Raw genomic sequence first — 5,000 nt, 5'->3', positions numbered from 1 at the left:
CGGTCCCTCCGGACCCCGTCCCGGGCACCCTGCCACGCAGCAGGACCAAGGACAGAGCCCGGGGTGGGGAGGCCGCCCTCCCCGGGCCCTCAGGGGCCCTAGCCACTGCTCCTGAACCCAGCCAAGCAAGGGGAGGCTCCCCGGGCACATCGGAACCCCTTCCCGGGCCCTTGGCAGTGCGGCACGCTGGGAGACAGGGCCCAGGGCCGGAGAAACCGACCCGGGGCCCGGCCGGGCCCCTGGACGCAGCCGGGGCTCCCAAGCCCGGAGGTGCATGGGACGCCTCCCCGGTCCCTCCGGACCCCGTCCCGGGCACCCTGCCACGCAGCAGGACCAAGGACAGAGCCCGGGGTGGGGAGGCCACCCTCCCCGGGCCCTCAGGGGCCCTAGCCACTGCTCCTGAACCCCGCCAAGCAAGGGGAGGCTCCCCGGGCACACCGGAACCCCTTCCCGGGCCCTTGGCAGTGCGGCAGGCTGGGAGACAGGGCCCAGGGCCGGAGAAACCGACCCGGGGCCCGGCCGGGCCCCTGGACGCAGCCGGGGCTCCCAAGCCCGGAGGTGCATGGGACGCCTCCCCGGTCCCTCCGGACCCCGTCCCGGGCACCCTGCCACGCAGCAGGACCAAGGACAGAGCCCGGGGTGGGGAGGCCGCCCTCCCCGGGCCCTCAGGGGCCCTAGCCACTGCTCCTGAACCCAGCCAAGCAAGGGGAGGCTCCCCGGGCACATCGGAACCCCTTCCCGGGCCCTTGGCAGTGCGGCAGGCTGGGAGACAGGGCCCAGGGCCGGAGAAACCGACCCGGGGCCCGGCCGGGCCCCTGGACGCAGCCGGGGCTCCCAAGCCCGGAGGTGCATGGGACGCCTCCCCGGTCCCTCCGGACCCCGTCCCGGGCACCCTGCCACGCAGCAGGACCAAGGACAGAGCCCGGGGTGGGGAGGCCGCCCTCCCCGGGCCCTCAGGGGCCCTAGCCACTGCTCCTGAACCCAGCCAAGCAAGGGGAGGCTCCCCGGGCACACCGGAACCCCTTTCCGGGCCCTTGGCAGTGCGGCAGGCTGGGAGACAGGGCCCAGGGCCGTGGCACCCGACCCGGGGCCCGGCCGGGCCCCTGGACCCAGCCTGGGCTCCCAAGCCCGGAGGCGCAGGGGAAGCCTCCCCGGGCCCTCCAGGACCCCGTCCCGGGCACCCTGCCACGCAGCAGGACCAAGGACAGCGCCCGGGATGGGGAGGCCGCCCTCCCCTGGACCTCAGGCCTTCCATGTCAGCCCGGCAATCTGGTCGCCCCATTGGAAAGCATTGCGCGCTACTATTGCAAACACATTATCTACCGGACTTGCTCTAGATGGCGCTCCAACATAAGGAATGTACCAACACCTTCCCTACTGGAATCGTGACGAGCAGGAGCCGTCGTTAGCACTGAAGGGGCTAGTATATCAACACTTTCCCTCCTGTTGCGCAGGTTGGAGTTTGAAAAATAGATTGTATTATGCCTTTAGTTTGTGTGTCCTCTAGATCAAGTTGATCTACTGACTTGCGATGCCAAGGCATCTCGCTGTAAAGGAATGCGATGTCACAGCATGCATTTGTGCATTCGAATAGATGGCCGCCTATAACCCCTTCGCTGCGGCGGGTTTTCAAATGGGTTTGGGCATGGAGCTGCCCGGGACCCGTGGAGCCCGTCCTGGGCACTCTGACCTGCTGTTGGCCCGGGGGGAGGACTGCCCGGGACCCGTGGAGCCCGTCCTGGGCACTCTGACAAGCTGTTGGCCCGGGGAAGGGAGCCCCAGACGACCGGGACCCGTGGAGCCCGTCCTGGGCACTCCTGTATGCCGTTGGCCCGGGGAAGGGAGCCCCGGACGTCCGGGTCCCGTGGAACTCGTCCTGGGCACTCTGACATGCCGCTGGCCCGGGGAAGGGTGCCCCGGACGCCCGGGGCCCGTAGCCCGTCCTGGGCACTCTGACAAGCCGTTGGCCCGGGGAAGGGAGCCCTGGACGCCCGGGACCCGTGGAGCCCGTCCTGGGCACTCTGGAATGCTTTGGCCCGGGGAAGGGAGCCCCGGACGCCCGGGGGAGGACTGCCCGGGACCCGTGGAACTGGTCCTGGGCACTTTTACATGCCGTCGGCCTGGAGGTGGGTGCCCTGGACGCCCGGGGGAGGCCTGCCCGGGACCCGTGGAGCCCTTCCCGGGTACTTTGCCAATGCCGTTGGCCTCATGGAGATGGTTGCCCCGGACGCGTCCGGGGGAGGCCTGCGCGGGACCCATGGAGCCCGTCCTGGGCATTGAGCCATGCCGTTGGCCTGGAGATGGGAGCCCCGGACGCCCGGGGGAGGACTGCCCGGTACCCGTGGATCCCGTCCTGGGCTCTTTGACATGCCGTCGGCCTGGAGGTGGGTGCCCCGGACGCCCGGGGGAAGCTGCCCGGGACCCATGGATCCCGTCCTGGGCTCTTTGACATGCCGTCGGCCTGGAGGTGGGAGCCCGGGAGCGGGCTGCCCGGGACCCATGGAGCCCGTCCTGGACACTTTGACATGCCGTCGGCCTGGAGGAGGGTGCCCGGGACGCCCGTGGGAAGCCTGGTCGGGACCCGTGGAGCCCTTCCCGGGTACTTTGCCAATGCCGTTGGCCTCCTGGAGATGTGTGCCCCGAACGCCCGGGGGGAGGGCTGCCCGGGGCCCGTGGAGCCCGCCCTGGGCACTTTGACATGCCTTCGTCCTGGAGGTGGGAGCCCCGGACGCCCGGGGGAGGGCTGCCCGGGACCCATGGAGCCCTTCCCGGTTACTCTGCCATCCCGTTGGCCTCCTGGAGATGGGTGCCCCGGACGCCCGGGGGAGGTCTGTCCGGGGCCCATGGAGCCCGTCCTGGGCAGTGTGACATGCCGTCGGCCTGGAGGTGGGAGCCCCGGACGCCCGGGGGAGGGCTGCCCGGGACCCATGGAGCCCTTCCCGGTTACTCTGCCATCCCGTTGGCCTCCTGGAGATGGGTGCCCCGGACGCCCGGGGGAGGTCTGTCCGGGGCCCATGGAGCCCGTCCTGGGCAGTGTGACATGCCGTCGGCCTGGAGGTGGGAGCCCCGGACGCCCGGGGGAAGGCTGCCCGAGACCCGTGGAGCCCTTCCCGGGTACTTTGCCATCCCGTTGGCCTCCTGGAGATGGGTGCCCCGGACGCCCGGGGGAGGTCTGTCCGGGGCCCATGGAGCCCGTCCTGGGCAGTGTGACATGCCGTCGGCCTGGAGGTGGGAGCCCCGGACGCCCGGGGGAAGGCTGCCCGAGACCCGTGGAGCCCTTCCCGGGTACTTTGCCATCCCGTTGGCCTCCTGGAGATGGGTGCCCCGGACGCCCGGGGGGAGGTCTGTCCGGGGCCCATGGAGCCCGTCCTGGGCAGTGTGACATGCCGTCGGCCTGGAGGTGGGAGCCCCGGACGCCCGGGGGAAGGCTGCCCGGGACCCGTGGAGCCCTTCCCGGGTACTTTGCCATCCCATTGGCCTCCTGGAGATGGGTGCCCCGGACGCCCAGGGGCGGTCTGTCCGGGACACGTGGAGCCCGTCCTGGGCATTGAGCCATGCCGTTGGCCCGGAGAATGGAGCCCCCAGACGCCCGGGGGAGGTGTTGCCCAGGCATATCTTATCTGGTCCCCCGGGCAGAGAACCACCAGCCCTGGAGAGGTGTCCGGGCGTACCCTGCCCCTAGTAATCCGGAGGGAAATTACCCCCCTTTCTTGCAATCCGTGCACGCGAGGTGACAGAGGGGACCCAAGGCGTAAAAGAACCCGACCTCATGGAGCCCTAGCTGGGATCCGGGAGGCGAATGGCACCTCATCGGGACTTCCAGGGAAGCCCAGCCATCTGGTCGCCCCATTGGAAAGCATCGCGGGCGACCAGATGGCCGGGATCGAAAGGACTCCCAGCTCCCCATCCATCCCAAGCCTTCGCGGTAGGGTTCCTGACTTCCTGCCCACGCAAGGCAGGGCTCTTGGACCCCGGCTGGGCCTCAGGCGCAGGTTGGACCACCGGAGCTCTAGGGCCCGGACGACCTGGGGGGAGGAATGCCCGGGACCCGTGGAGCCCGTCCTGGGTACTTTGACATGCCGTCGGCCTGGAGGTGGGTGCCCCGGACGCCCGGGGGAAGCTGCCCGGGACCCATGGAGCCCGTCCTGGGTACTTTGACATTCCGTCGGCCTGGAGGTGGGAGCCCCGGATGCCCGGGGAGAGGTCTGCCCGGGACCCATGGAGCCCGTCCTGGGTACTTTGCCTATGCCGTTGGCCTCATGGAGACGGGTGTCCCAGACGCCCGGGGGAGGACTGTCCCAGACTCATGGAGCCCGTCCTGGGCACTTTGACATGCCGTCTGCCTGGAGGTGGGAGCCCCGGACGCCCAGGGGAGGGCTGCCCGGGACCCATGGAGCCCGACCCGGGCACGCTGCCATGCCGTCAGCCTGGATGGAGCCCCGGACGTCCGGGGTACGAGTGACCGGGACGCATGGAGCCCGTCCTGGGCACTTTTCCGTGCCTTCGGCCTGGAGCCCCCAGACACCCAGGGGAGGGCCACCGTGAAAACCATGGAGCCCGACCCGGGCACTCTGCCATACCGTCAGCCTAGATGGAGCCCCGGACGCCCAGGGGACGAATGCCCGGGACGCATGGAGCCCGTCCTGGGCACTTTTCCATGCATTCGGCCTGGAGCCCCCAGACACCCAGGGGAGGACATCCCTGGAAACCATGGATCACGACCCGGGCACTCTGCCATGCCGTCAGCCTGGATGGAGCCCCGGACGCCCGGGGGATGAATGCCCGGGACGCATGGAGCCTGTCCTGGGCACTTTTCCATGCCGTCAGCCTGGATGGAGCCCCGGACGCCCGGGTGACGACTGCCCAGGAGCCATGGAGCCCGTCCTGGGCAATTTGACATGCGGTTGGCCTGGAGGAAGGAAGCCCCGGGTGGCCTAGGGAGGTGTTGCCCAGGCATAGCCCATCTGGTCCCCATGGCAGAGAACCGCCAGCCTCGGAGG

This window comes from Lissotriton helveticus, chromosome 4_2, assembly GCF_964261635.1.
Source record: "Lissotriton helveticus chromosome 4_2, aLisHel1.1, whole genome shotgun sequence".
Taxonomy (NCBI): Eukaryota; Metazoa; Chordata; class Amphibia; order Caudata; family Salamandridae; genus Lissotriton; species Lissotriton helveticus.
The sequence above is the reverse complement of the archived record's forward strand: the minus strand, read 5'-3'. Positions refer to the sequence as shown.